The 15,963-nt window shown below is 40.8% G+C and overlaps 1 non-coding gene across 1 annotated transcript; it reads left to right on the top strand.

Moving 5' to 3' along the window:
• Positions 1-3,359: 3,359 nt before the first annotated feature.
• Positions 3,360-3,463, top strand: LOC129463343 (small nucleolar RNA U13). The gene has a single exon (XR_008651131.1). It is a non-coding gene; the product is annotated as a small nucleolar RNA U13 (small nucleolar RNA).
• The last annotated feature ends 12,500 nt before the right edge of the window (positions 3,464-15,963 follow it).

Below are 15,963 nucleotides of genomic sequence, written 5' to 3'. Positions count from 1 at the left end.
CAAGAAGCTTTCAGCTGGTGAAAGCTTTTCCACCAAACCAAGGACATAAACCAAGAAAGCTTTTGTGTGTGTTTTTTTTAAATGAATAGCAAAATGAACAACTGAAAATTGAATGGTGGGGAAGGGTAATAAGCTAACACTATAGTTACAGCTTTCTAAAGTACCTTCTAGAGTACACCTAACATTTACTTACTATGTGCACTTACTATGTGCCAGTCACTATTCTAGGTGCTTCACATCAATGGTATCAATCAGTTAATCTTCACAACAGCTCTATCAGTTAGATTCTTGCATAGAGTAGGTGTCAATAAGTTTTTTTTTTTTTTTGAGATGGAGTTTTGCTCTTGTTGCCCAGGCTGGAGTGGATGGTGCGATCTCGGCTCACTGCAACCTCCGCCTCCCGGGTTCAAGCAATTCTCCTGCCTCAGCCTCCTGAGTAGCCGGGATTACAGGCATGCACCACCATGCCCGGCTAATTTTGTATTTTTTTAGTAGAGATGGGGTTTCTCCATGTTGAGGCTGGTCTCAAACTCCTGACCTCAGGTGATCCGCCCACCTCGGCCTCCCAAAGTGCTAGGATTACAGGCGTGAGCCACCACGCCTGGCCAGTGTCAATAAGTATTACTATTGATGGTATACAATTGTTATTAATTCAACAAGTCACATTAAACTTCCTGTGGCAGACTATTTTCCAAAATTGGCTGCAACAATATGTTCAATCCCGTGTGCTCTTCCAAAACCTCAATCAAGAGATGGCATCTATGTCCTTTCCCCTTGAACCCAGGTAGGCTTCTTGGATGGGTTTCTGTGACTGCACCTCTAAAGTAATGCTATGTTGGCCAGGCGCAGTGGCTCATGCCTGTAATCCCAGCACTTTGGGAGGCTGAGGCAGGCAGATCACTTGAGGTCAGGAGTTTGAGACCAGCCCGGCCAACATGGCAAATCCCCGTGTCTACTAAAAATACAAAAATCAGCTGAGTGTCGTGGTATGCACCTGTAATCCCAGCTACTCAGGAGGCTGAGGCAGGAGAATCACTTGACCCTGGGAGGCGAAGGTTGCAATAAGCTGAGATTGCACCACTGCATTCTAGCCTGGGTGACAGAGCAAAATTCTGTTTCAAAATAAACAAAAATAAATAAAGTAATGCTATGTGACTTTCAAAACCGCATCTTGAAAGGTAGTACAGCTTCCATCTAGCTCTCTCGCTCAGAATATGTGCCTTTGGGGCATATAAGTACATGAAACCACCGTGCGGCAGAGATCCGTGAACAGACCACGTTAAAATAGAGCCAAGGAACCCTGGCTGTTGAAGCCCCCAGTGGTTTGAGTTTTCCCTGTCCCAGCGCCAGACATGTGAATGATTCTGAAGCCCTCAAGATGACTCCAGCAACATCCCTGTCTCATGGCAGCCAGGCAACACACTCTGAGTGGTACCACCTAGCTGAGCCCAGTCACTCACCAGAATCATGAGAGATAACAACAATAAATGATTGTTGTTTCAATCACCTGCCTGGGCGACAGAGTGAGACTCCACCCCAGAGTTGTGGGTGTTATTTTTTGGAGCGACAGACAAGCAGAACATTTCCAGATAAAAGTGGGTTTTAGCCTAGACTTCTGAATCTCCTATCCCTATACTCATTTAAATAGCCCAAAGCATGTAAAGAGGGGAATTTTTATCCTTAGTGGCAAGTCTCCTTTCTGATACTTTAGCTGAATCCAAAGCTTGTAGACACAAGTGATAAAAAAACAGATTAATTGGATTTCATCAAAATTAAGAACTCTTCAAAAAACACTTAAGAGAACAAAAAGACAACCCACAGAATGGGGGAAAGCATGTGCAAGCCTATGTCTGATAAGGTACTTGTACTCAGAATAGGTAAAGAACTCTTACAACGCAGCAATAAAAAGCAACAAATAATTTAAAACGCACAAGGGCCAGGCATGGTGGCTCACACTTTTAATCCCAGCACTTTGGGAGCCCGAGGCAGGCGGATCACAATGTCAGGAGTTCAAGACCAGCCTGGGCAATATGGTGAAACCCTGTCTCTACGAAAAATACAAAAAAATAGTGGGGCGTGGTGGTGGGTGCCTGTGGTCCCAGATACTTGGGAGGCTGAGGCAGGAGAACCGCTTGAACCTGGGAGGCGGAGGTTGCAGTGAGCCAAGATCACACCATTGCACTCCAATGTGGGCTGAATAGGTATTTCTGCAAAGAAGGTAAACACATGGCCAATAAACACATGAAAAGGTGCTAAACATCATTAATTATTAGGGAAATGCATACCAAAACCACAATGAGATACTACTTTACAGCCATTAGGGTAGCTGTAATTGAAAAAACAGACAATAACAAGTGTTGACAAAGATGTGGAGAAACTGGAACTTTCATACAATGCTGGTAGAAATGTAAAATGTGCAACTGGTGGAAAACAGTTTGCCAGTTTCTCAAAAGGTTAAATAGTATCACCATATGACACAGGAATTCCAGTCATAGTGATATACCCAAGAGGAATAAAAGCATATGTCTGCAAAAAAACTTATACACGAATGTTCATAGCAGCATTATTCATAGCAGCTGAAAAGTGGAAACAACCAAAATGTCCAGTAACTGATGAATGGATAAACAAAATATAGAATATTCATACAATGCAATATTATTCCACAATAAAAAAAGAATTGAGTACTGATACATGCTACAACATGGATGAATCTTTAAAGCATTATGGTAAGTGAAAGAAGCCAGTAACAAAGGACCACCTATAATTTAAAATATCAGGCTGGGTGTGGTGGCTTATGCCTGTAATCCCAGCACTTTAGGAGGCCAAGGTGGGAGGATCACTTGAGGCCAGGAGTTTGAGACCAGCCTGGCCAACATGGCGAAATCCTGTCTCTACTAAAAATACAAAAATTAGCTAAGCGCGGTGGTGCACACCTGTAATTCCAGCTATTCAGGAGGCTGAGGCACGAGAATCACTTGAACCTGGGAGGTGGAGGTTGCAGTGAGCTGAGATCACATCACTGCACTTCAGCCTGGGTGATAGAGTGAGACTCCATCTCAAAATAAAATAAAATAAAATAAATAAAATAAAATAAAATAAAGTAAAACAAGCAACTCTATAGAGACAGAAATTAGATTAGTGGTTTCCTAGAGCTGAGGAGGCAGAGAGGGTTGGAAGGAAATGAGAGAGACTGCTAATGGGTACAGGATTTCTTTTTGAGGTGATACAAATGTTCCAAAATTGATTGTGATGACGGTTGCACAACTCTGTGAACATACAAAAAACTATTGAATTGTACACTTCACACAGATAAACTGGTATGTGAACACCTCAACAAAACTATTGAAAAAAAGAAAGAGATCCTTTTGTAGTTCATGGGCATAATGATTGGGTATTCACGCACATGTGTGAGATGTGCCACACTCAAACCTTGTTATGACCTCGGCACATTACCCATCTGACCTGAAAAAAAAAAAAGAAAGAAAAAAGTTCCATAAACGTGTTATAGACTGATATAGTCCAATGTACAAAATACTCTGGCCTATCTGTAGAGAACTGGACAGGATATCCTGTGATGTGATGTATGGGGATGCTGTGGCAACATTTATGTCAGTTCTTCTCTCTCTTTTTTATCTCTTTTGTCCTTTTCTTCTACTCTCCACATAGCATATGATCTATTCTTTATCAGTTATCTATTGACACAACAATGTGGATAACAAAGCACCTGAAGACTCGTTTTTATTGCTCCCTAGGCCATGGCAACTGAGCTATTCTTCCTACCTAGATGGGACTTGCTGCCGCACCCGGAATCAGCAGTTGATCTTGGCTGGGCTCTCTCGGGTATTGGGGTTTGACTGGAATTTGTGGGACTAGGATGGTCTCTGCTTTTCTCCACGTGTCTTTGCATTCCTCCAGTGGGCTAGCTGGGACAAGTTGTCATGCTGGGGCAGAGATGCACTAGTGAGCATGCAGACATGCACAGGTGCTTTTCAAGTCCCTGCTTGTCTCGTGTCTGATAACATTCCATTGGCCTAAGTATGTTACCAGAGGAATGTTCAGTAACAGGAGGAAGGTACAACAAAATTACAAGGCAAGGAGTGTGGAGCCAGGTAGCCTTTAATTGGGGCCATTAATACAATGCATGGACCGGTTTATAAGTTCATGCTTATCTGTTTTATAAACTCTAGGTTGTTTACTAAAGATTATGAATTCAGTCATTTCCCCTCCAAGTGAAATTTTTTTCTATTTTTATTTGTTATTACAGAAGTATAAGGAATGAGTCAGAGAACACAGACAAGCTAAATGAAGACAAAGAAGTATGACATACGGCATGGTGGCTCATGCCTGTAACCCCAGCACTTTAGGAGGCTGAGGTGGGAGGATTGCTTGAGCCCAGGAGTTAAGACCAGCCTGGGGCAACATAGTGAGACTCTGTCTCTACAAAAAATTTAAAAAAAGAAGTATGAATTGTCTCTTTCCTAGAGACAATCACTCTTGAGATACAGTCTTCCAGATATTTCTCTCTGTATTTATAATAGGTACATATACACATATATGTCTTTCTTATTATATATATGTATGTATGGATACATACATATCTTTCTTATTATATATATGTATAGATACATACATATGTGTGTATAATGAGAAATATTAATTTAGAACCATCATTTGATCTTGATGAAGTTAGGTTTCACTGAGTGATATGTAAAATTCACCTTCTGCATGTGGAAATTCATTGTCTCCAGGCACAGCCATCTTATGCTGTGTATAACTCCTGTCTGTGGAATGAGACACTTTGGCTTCTGCCGCAGGCTTGCCTTCTGGTACTCACGTGGTCGGTAATATTACCACATGTCCCACAAGATGGTAAACGCTGACACACAAATGTTATATAGTCATCATGTATTTTCTTGAGAAATTAAAATTATTTATTTAAACATATACTTTATGCCTTTTTTTTTTTTCTTGAAGGCAGAGTCTCGCTCTATCACCCAGGCTGCAGTGCAGTGGCGCGATCTTGGCTCACTGCAACTTCCGCCTCTCGGGTTTAAGTGATTCTCTTGCCTCAGCCTCCTGAGTAGCTGGGATTACAGGTGTGTGCCACCACACCGGCTAATCCGGCTAATTTTTGTATTTTCAGTAGAGATGGGGTTTCACCATGTTGGCCAGGCTTGTCTCAAACTCCTGACCTCAGGTGATCCACCCGCCTCAGCCTCCCAAAGTGCTGGGATTACAGGCGTGAGCCACCGCGCCTGGTCTTCTTTGAGCCCATTTTTGTCAAACAATTTATTACCAGTATAAGGGTGTAACCAAACAAATTTTTGTTTATAAAGAATCATAGGGCCGGACGCAGTGGGTCATGCCTGTAATCCCAACACTTTGGGAGGCAGAGGTGGGCAGATCACTGGAGGTCAGGAGTTTGAGACCAGCCTGGCCAACATGATGAATCCTCATCTCTACCAAAAATACAAAAAATTAGCCAGGCATGATGGTACACACCTGTAATCCCAGCTACTTGGGAGGCTGAGGCAGGAGAATTGCTTGAACCTAGGAGGCGGAGGTTGCAATAAGCTGAGATCTCGCCACTGCACTCTAGCCTGGGTGACAGAGTGAGACTCCATCTCAAAAAAAAGAATCGTAGATTTTTACCATACAATAAATACCAAAACCACTGTAACAAGAGTGTCCATGTACCTTCTATATTCTTTATTGCAGGACTGTTCAGCCTTTATTTCCTGCACATAGTTTATATAATCTAATCTAGAATTTCTCATGTTTCCCACTGACTCTGTTGCCTGGCTGGCCTGGTCCTACTGTCTCATATACCAAATAGTCATCAGGGCAGCCACATCTAATACTTCTCCCACCACTACTCAAGATTGTAAAGAGTTCACCTTCCTTGCCTTATTTTACTGATAAGTGCCCAGCAGACTGCCCTCGAAAGAGACTTGATCGTTATCTTGCCTCTGGGAAGAGTTGGGGGGAAAAGTACTGATCATTACCAGTGATATTCCACTTTTAACCTTGTGTCATAATGAGAACTGTGTTTGCTGCACATGTGTCTTATACACTAGAGGCAGGGTAGGAACTGAAGCACAAAGTGAAGGTTTACCAAACTCATTCCAGCATATTATAATGCAACTATGAATATGTGACTAAAAAATGACAACTGGCCAGGCACAGTGGCTCATGCCTGTAATCCCAGCATTTTGGGAAGTCAAAGCAGGTGGATCACTAGAGGTCAAGAGATCGAGACCATCCTGGCCAACATGGTGAAACCCCATCTCTACTGAAAACACAAAAATTAGCTGGGTGTAGTGGCGCACACCTCTAGTCCCAGCTACTCGGGAGACTGAGGCAGGAGAATTGCTTGAACCTGGGAGGTGGAGGTTGCAGTGAACCGAGATCTCACCACTGCACTCCAGCCCGGCAACAGAGCGAGACTCAATCTCAAAAAAAAAAAAAAAGACAAATGAGACAAATGCTAAAATACAGATGGTGACTGGCCCACAGTAAACTTGAAGCAAGGTCACCCTAATTATAAAGCTATAGTAACTAAGACAATGTGGCATGGGCACAGGGATAGACAATTGGCAGAATAGAGAGACCAGAAATTGACCTATGGATAGATAGATGACATATACATGAGGAAAAGAGTAAATAGTACTGGAAAATTTGGTTATCTATGGAAAAAATGAAAGAGGACCCTTACGTTACATCAATCATAAAAATCAATTCAGGGTCAGACATGGTGGCTCACACCTATAATCCCAGCACTCTAGGAGGTTGAAACAGGGCAGACTGCTTGAGCTCAGGAGTTTGAGACCAGCCTAGGCGACATAGTGAGACCCCTGTCTCTGCCAAAAACACAAAATTTAGCCAGCCATGATGGTGCACACCAGTAGGCTCAGCTACTCAGGAAGCTGAGGTGGGAGGATCACTTGAGCCCAGGAGGTCAAGGCTGCAATGAGCCAAGATCACACCACTGCACTCCAGCATGGGTGACAGAGTCAGACTCCATCTCAAAAAAAAAAAAAGAGAATACAATCAATAATCAATTCAGAATGGACCTAAATGTGAAGGGCAAATGTTTTAAATATTTAGATAATAGAATGAGTAGAATAGCTTTATGACTTCGGGGTGGAGAAGGATTCTTTATATAAAACACAAAAAGCACAAACCTTTAAAAAATGATAAATTTGAGACTACATTAAAATCAATAACTTTTGTTTATAAAAATACCATAAAATGTATAAAATGACAAGCCAAAACTCAATCAAAATATCTGCAACTCAAGTAACAGAAAAGTTTAGCATCCTGAATATGTAAAGAACTCCTATGAATCAGTAAGAAACAATACAAGAGAAAAAGCAATGCAAAAAACACCTGTCAAGACATTTTACAGAATAAAAACTATGAATTGGGCATGGTGGCTCATGCCCATAATCCCAGCACTTTGGGAGGCCAAGGTCGGTGGATCATCTGAGATCAGGAGTTCTACATTACCCTGGCAAACATGGTGAAGCCCCGTCTCTACTAAAAATACAAAAATTAACCAGGCGTAGTGGCGCATGCCTGTAATTCCAGCTACTCGGGAGGCTGAAACTGGAGAATTGCTTGAACTTGGGAGGCAAAGGTTGCAGTGAGCTGAGATTGCACCACTGCACTCCAGCCTGGGTGATATAGTGAGACTCCATCTCAAAAAAATATATATATACACATATGAATTGTCAATAAGTACACAAAAAAGATGCTTGACCTCATTCGTAGTCAGGGAAATGCAACACCAATCCTTGGTAAGGCATACTATCACTGCTAAACAGTCAGAAACCAACAAGTGTTGATGAGATGTGGAGCAACTAGAACTCTCATTCACTGCAACTGAGAGTATAAACTGTACAACTAATTTGCAAAACAGTTTGATATTTTATTAAAAGTGCATAAACCTTATGACTCAGTGATTCAATTCTCACATGTTTACATCCTAGAAAAACTCTTGAGGATGGGCACCAGGAGACATGTGGGAAATGATCTTAAAACATTGTTTTTATAGCAAACAAATAAGCAAATATAATTGGAAGCAACATTATTTATAGATTGGAGATAAATTATGGGATATTCATGAACTACAGTTACATGCATCAACATGGTTGAATATAAAACACTACTGAGTGAAAAAAAGATTATTATGTACTTTATTATATATTTTATTTTATTTTATTTATTTTTTTTGAGACAGAATCTTGTTCTGTCACCCAGGCTGGAGTACAGTGGTGTGATCTCGGCTCAGTGCAACCTCTGCCTCTTGGGTTCAAAGTGATTCTCCTGCCTCAGCCTCCTGAGTAGCTGGGTTTACAGTTGTGTGCCACCACACCCAACTAATTTTTGTATTTTTAGTAGAGACGAGGTTTTGCCATGTTGGCCAGGCTGGTCTTGAACTCCTGACCTCAAGTGATCTGCCTGCCCTGGCCCCCCAAAGTGCTGAGATTACAGGCGTGAGCCACCACAGCCAGCCTATTATGTATTTTAAACAATATTATGTATCTAATAAATACGTGATAGTATAATTTTGTTTATATAAATTATACCTTTTAAAAACAGCAAAACCAAACAATATTTTTGTGGATACCTACATGTGTAGAAATAGCATAAAAACATGCTAGTAAATGCCAAAGAAGATACTCAGAATGATGACTATGCATGGGGAGAGAGGGAAGGAAATGGGTTTGGGGAGAGGTTCACAAACGGTTTCAACAGTGTTAATCACTTTGTTTCTTTTTTTAAAGACCTGAAACAATTAAAGGAACACACTAATATTTTATGACACTGGTGGTGGCTTTATGGAAGTCAATATATATTTTTTCTCTATATAGTCAATTAGTATACGTAACATATGAAAAAAAGCTCATCATCACTGGTCATTAGAGAAATGCAGATCAAAACCACAATGAGATACCATCTCATCCCAGTTAGAATGGAGATCATTAAAAAGTCAGGGAACAACAGATGCTAGAGAGGATGTGGAGAAATAGGAATGCTTTTACACTGTTGGTGGGAGTATAAATTAGTTCAACCATTGTGGAAGACAGTGTGGCAATTCCTCAAGGATCTAGAACGAAAAATACCATTTGACCCAGCAATCCCATTACTGGGCATATACCCAAAGGATTATAAATCATTCTACTGTAAAGACACATGCACAGGTATATTTAGTGTGGCACTGTTCACAATAGCAAAGACTTGGAACCAACCCAAATGCCCATTAATGATAGACTGGATAAACAAAATGTGGTACATATACACCATGGAATACTATGCAGCCATAAAAAAGGATGAGTTCATGTCCTTTACAGAGACATGGATGAAGCTGGACCATCATTCTCAGCAAACTAACACAAGAACAGAAAACCAAACACTGCATGTTCTCACTCATAAGTGGGAGTTGAACAATGAGAACACATGGACATAAGGAGGGGAACATCACACACTGGAGTTGGGGGTTGGGGGGCTAGGGGATGGGTAGCATTAGGAGAAATATCCAATGTAGATGACGGGTTGATGGGCACAGCAAACCACCGTGGCACGTGTATACCTATGTAACAAACCTCACGTTCTGCACATGTACCCCAGAACTTAAAGTATATTTTTTAAAAAAAGAAAAGAAATATTTTTTTCAAAGACACACACACACACACACAAAGTGAAGGAGAAAAGTGCTGACCTGCAGCCATCCTCAGTGGGAGCTGACTTCTGCACCAACTCCCTCTCTCGCTCAGTGGCCCTAGCCCAGTGCCAAACAGGACTGTGGGCTGGGAGGATCCCCCTGGGATTCTGCCCCCTGCAGACTAAGGCACTTGGGGAGATATGAGGCTGGACTGAATCTGTCCCATTTTGATGTTCCTTACCCTGCATGAGGCTTTGGGGTGAAGGAGCTAGGGAGAGTGGATCCCGTCACACATTCCCCCAGCTGGCTGCCCACTGTGCTTCTTACCTGCAGCCACCCTGTGTGCCTTGGTAAACACTGTGTCTGGTGCAAAGGAGGTATCCAAAATGTGTTTGTTGAATTGATCCAAGCCATTATCAGCACTTCAGTGGGCTGGAAGGACATGAAAATAGCTGCATGGTGAAGTGGTGTTTGCTGGTGTCTGTCCTGTCCCCGGCCTCTGCCAGCTCTCTCGTGACATTCCTTAGGCAACCTGGCCCGTTTGCAGGAGGCTGACAGCAGGTATTCAGAAATTTTAGGATTTGGGCTTAATTTCAGATAAGCAGGACAACCTGGGCTCTCCCACAATGAAAAATAGATTCTGCTGTTTTTCTCCTGCCTTTTTAACATTTCAAGCCAAGTTCCTATGCCCATTCACCCATATAAAACTTCCTTGTTCAGAAAGTCATCTGCGCAACTGGCAAAGGCACCAGATCAGAGTTTTCTATTTTTATTCTTGTGTGTAATCAGTGGGAACACACTGTGACGGAAATAAAGAATTATGAATTGATAAGAGCAAACCATTGATATTTGCTTTTGTTCCTGGGCAAGCTAGTGAAGGAACATGTGCCTAATGTGTAAAAATACCATGGTCATTTTATGCTTCTGTCTTTTTACAGAAGCACTCAACAATTTCTGTGTTTATTTTCAGGGAGGAAAAAGAAACACTTTCAAGATTCAAATTGGGGAAGCTTGGGAAAAGTTTCCACACAGGCTGATTTTCTAGAAACATTGAAATATAAGACATCATCAGCCCTTTCTCCTCTAAATTATTAACCTGTGACTTCAATACCTATTCTCTGTTGTCCTCTTACAATAAAAAATAATTGTTTCTCCAACTCAGTAACACTATTGATAATTTTTCTTAAATCTCATTTCAAAAATTGTACTCCAACATAAACTGTTTTTTTGTTTTTTTGAGATGGAGTCTCGCTCTGTCACCCAGGCTGGAGTGCAGTGGCACCATCTCAGCTCACTGCAACCTCCACCACCCGGGTTCAAGCAGTTCCCCTGCCCCAGCCTCCTGAGTAGCTGGGACTACAGGCGCGTGTCACCACGCCCAGCTAATTTTCTGTATTTTTAATAGAGACGGGGTTTCACCGTGTTAGCCAGGATGGTCTCGATCTCCTGTCCTCGTGATCCACCTGCCTTGACCTCCCAAAGTGCTGGGATTACAGGCGTGAGCCACCGCGCCCGGCCCAAACTTTTTATTTTCCTCAGTCATCCTGCCCCATACAAAGATACTCTTTTTACATAGTAGAATCGCAGCATACAGTTTTATATTCTGTTATTTCACTTACGTATATGATATGACTTCAAAATAAAATGGCATGTGAGTCTCATGACCTATAGTCATGTTGATAATACTCTATCACATATGTATTTATAGAAATATAGATTAAAATTTTATTTTAAAAGTATCTGTGTGCATTTTTATTGTATGTAAATGTCATCTCAATGTTAAAACCATTCAGACTTTTAAAAGTTATCTCTTTCTCACTGGCAGGCTTCTCAACTAAGATAGAGAAAAGACTTGTTTAGAGCCTTAAAGCTGAGCAAAAGTGAGATACCTGGAAGAGCCAGTCATAGGGGCAGAAAGCAGAATGACAGTTTCCAGGGGCTGCGGGGAGGGAGGAATGCAGAGTTGTTGTTTAACAGGAAAGTTGTGGGATAGATGATGATTCACAGCAACGTGAACGTATCTAATGCCACTGATCTGTATGCTTAAAAATGGTTAAAATGAATCCCAGCACTTTGGGAGGCTGAGGCAGGCGGATCACGAGGTCAGGATATCGAGACCATCCTGGCTAACACGGTGAAACCCCGTCTCTACTAAAAACACAAAAAATTAGCCAAGCACGGTGGCGGGCGCCTGTAGGCCCAGCTACTCGGGAGGTTGAGGCAGGAGAATGGTGTGAACCTGGGAGGCAGAGCTTGCGGACAGCCGAGATCATGCCACTGCACTCCAGCCTGGGTGACAGAGCAAGACTCTGTCTCAAAAAAAAAAAAAAATAAATAAATAATAATAATAATAATAGTTAAAATGGTAAACTTTACGTTATCTACAATAAAAAGAAGTTTTAAAAAACTAAACCAAGTTCATTAGAAAATAATGTTTGCTTCTTCGAAGTCATTTTGAAATGTGAAAAAATGTGAATAAGAAATATATTAATGTTAAAAACTTCTTGAGTTTCAGAATAGTAGGTTCAGAAATAAGTGAATAAAGGAATTTCACCTTAAAAGTAAATAAAAATTAAACTAAACAGATGTGGTTCGTAGATCTATGGGAAATGAAGGCCCAGAACTGGTAATTAGGTAACTAGTTCAAAGTCTCATGCACAGTGAATGACAGAGATTTGTGAAAACCTAGGCAATGTCTACTAGACAGTATAAAATGATTTAGGTTTTCAACCTCTTGAGAATTTGAATTTTTAAATGTTATATTGTATTTGAATTTGTTTTTAAATTCATTAAATATGTATTGTCTTCAATTTTTTAAAAATAGTTTTTCTGGTTATAAAAGTACATATGTCCTTTGTAGACAATTTTAAAACAAAGTATAAATTAAAAATCATATCTGGCTGGGCACAGTGGCGCACACCTATAATCTCAGCACTTTGGGAGGCCAAGGCTGGCAGATCATGAGGTCAAGAGATTGAGACCATCCTGGCCAACATGGTGAAACCCCGTCTCTACTAAAAATACAAAAATTAGCTGGGCGTGGTAGCGCATGCCTGTAGTCCCAGCTACTAGAGAGGCTGAGGCAGGAGAATTGCTTGAACCCGGGAGGCAGAGGTTGCAGTGAGCCAAGATGGCATCACTGTACTCCAGCCTGGGCGACAGAGCAAGACTCAGTCTCAAAAAAAAAAAAAAAAAAAAAACTCACCCCTATTCCCGTTCCTAATAGATAAAATTTGTTAATATTTTGGTGTATCTCCTTCTAAGGCTATTTCTTTTTTTATTTTCGTTTGTATTTCTTGTAGAGATAGGTTCTCACTATATCGCCCAGGCTGGTCTCAGACTCCTTGGCCTCAAGCAATCCTTCTACCTCGGCTTCCCAAAGAGTTGGGATTATAGATGTGAGCCACCACACCCTGCCAAGCCTATTTCTTATGCACATAATTAAAATTATTATGCATAAAATTTTGTGACTTCCTTTCTTCACTTAATATTATATTGTATCATATCTCTTTATTAAAGGTTCTTCATAAGTATATAATTTTTTTTGAGACAGAGTCTCACTCTGTTGCCCAGGCTGGAGTGCAATGGCAGCATCTTGGCTCACTGCAACCTCTGCCTCCTGGGTTCAAGTGATTCTCCTACCTCAGCCTCCCAAGTAGCTGAGATGACAGGTGTGTGCCACCACACCTGGCTAATTTTTGTATTTTTAGTAGAGACGGGGTTTCACCAGGTTGGCCAGGCTAGTCTTGAACTCCTGCCCTCAGGTGATCCACCAGCCTTGTGCTCCCAGAGTGCTGGGATTACAGGCATGAGCCACCGTGCCTGGCCTCATAAATATAATTTTAAATGCCCTCAGAGTATTCTCTCTTATAGCTACATCATAATTTGCTTAATATCCATCTCTTTATTATTGGATATTGTAGGGGCTCAGAACACGATACCCTAATGGATGGCACTTTGGCATGCTGAGTGTTTCGAGCTGAGGGAGACTGGAAGAGCATCAGAAACAGCAAGCTCCCTCTGACCTTCTCCCTCCCTCCTTTCTCTTTCTCCCATTTCTCCACAGAAGCAGGTGATAGAAAATGGAATTATTCTTCCTTAAGGAAGGTCATAGAAACTAGAACTTCTCACCCCTAAAGCAAGCCATAAAACCTAGAAATTAACTCTCTGAGCATCTCCCTTCTCCCCTGAAGACCCTCATGTGACAGGCATCTTGCCCTATACCTGGAGAAAAGAGTACTACTTTTGTATTTTTAGACATAATGCTATTGCATCCTTGATAGACTACAGTATGGTGCAAACACAACTTTTCCCCCTCCTCTACTGTGAAGGGAACATAACTTTTATATGCACTGAGAAACCAAAAAAATTTGTGTGACTCGCCTTATCGTGATATTTGCTTTATTTCGGTGGTCTGGAACTGAACCTGCAATATCTGCAAGGTTTGTCTGTACATGTTTTGCCCCTATGACATTTAGGCCATTTACAATTTTTGTTATAAATAATGTGGTGATCTGCTTCTTTGTGTATAAAGGCTTTGTCTACCTTTCAAATTATTATTTAATGAGAGTTCTAGAAGTAGAATCACCACGTAAAGATTACAAATATTTTTACAACTTTTGGTTTATGTTGCTAAATTGCTTTTTTTTTTCAGAAGGGCATTACAAATCTACACTTTCTTTTATTTCTTTCTTTCTTTTTTTTTTTTTTTTTTGAGACACAGTCTTACTCTGTCACCCAGGCTGGAGTGCAGTGGTGCCATCATGACTCACTGCAGCCTCAACCTCTTGGGCTCAGGAGATTCCCCCACCTCAGCCTCCCGAGTAGCTGGAACCACAGGTACACGGCACCACGCTGGGCTAATTTTGTATTTTTTTGTATTTTTTGTAGAGACTGGGTTTTGCCACGTTGCCCAGGCTGGTCTCCAACTCCTGGGCCCAAGCAGTTCTCCTGCCTAGGCCTCCCAAAGTGCTGGGACTACAGGCATGAGCCACCATGCCCAGCCTACAAATTTATATTTCTACTTTCAACAGAAATATATTACACCACTGAGTAAGAATAATAAGACCTAATATTCATGAGGCATTCATTTGTTAACCAAATACTAGTTACTATATACGTAACAGCTCATCTTTAAAATCTTGTATACTGTTGGTGAAAAAGTTGTCTGTTGTTTTAATTTTATTGATTAATAGTGATATTTAGCTATATTTAAATTTTAAGTTATTTGTAAGTATTTGTAAGTTGTAAGCTATTTTTCTATTATGAATTACCATCCTTATTCATTTACATGAGCTGTTATATATTGCTATATTAACCCTCTGTCAGGTCTGGTTTGGCTATTTTTTGAGTTGTTTTTAGTGTTTTGGTTTTTTATTGATACACATCACATATTTATTAAGTATATGTAATATTTTGTGGTTTTTTAAATTTTATTTTATTAAAAAGTTTTTTGTTTTGAGACAAGGTCTCATTCTGTTGCCCAGACTGTGGTACAGTGGCATGATCACCAGTCACTGCAGCCTCAACCTCCTGGGCTCAAGTGATCCTCCCACCTCAGCCTCCCAAGTAGCTGGGACCACAGGCATGTGCCACCATGCCTGGTTAATTTGTTTTTATTTTTTGTCGAAGTGTCTATTCATCTCCTTTGCCCACTTTTCAATGGGATTACTTGAGTTGTTTAAGTTCCTTGTATATTCTGGATATAATTCCCTTGTGGGATGAATAGTTTGCAAACATTTTCTCCTATTAAACAGGTTGTCTCTTTACTCAGTTGATTGTTTCCTTTGCTGTGCAGAAGTTTTTTAGTTTAATATAGTCCTATTTGCTTATTTTTGTGGGGATTTTTTTCTGTGCTTTTGAGGTCTTAGCCATAAACTCTTGCCCTACACCTGTGTCCTGAAGTGTTTTCCCTATGTTTTCTTCCAGTAGCTTTTAGTTGTAGGTCTTATATTTACGTCTTTACTCCATCTTGAGTTTATTTTTGCATATGGTGATGGATAGGGTTCCAATTTCATTTTTCTGTAGAAGCATATCCAATTTTCTAAGCACCAATTATTGAAGAGGGTGTCCTTTTCTCAATGTCTGTTATTGGCACCTTTGTAGACAATCAGTTGGCTGGAAATAAATGGATTTACTTCTGGATTCTGTGTTCTGTGGTCTATGTGTCTGTTTTATACCAATACCATGCTACTTTGATTGCTATGCTATGACCTTGTAATATATTTTGAAGTCAGGTAGTGTGATGCCTCTTGCTTTGTTCTTTTTGCTCAGGATTGCTTTGACTCTTCAAGCTC

This window comes from Symphalangus syndactylus, chromosome 14 (assembly GCF_028878055.3).
Source record: "Symphalangus syndactylus isolate Jambi chromosome 14, NHGRI_mSymSyn1-v2.1_pri, whole genome shotgun sequence".
NCBI classification, from domain to species: Eukaryota; Metazoa; Chordata; class Mammalia; order Primates; family Hylobatidae; genus Symphalangus; species Symphalangus syndactylus.
The sequence above is the reverse complement of the archived record's forward strand: the minus strand, read 5'-3'. Positions and strand labels throughout refer to the sequence as shown.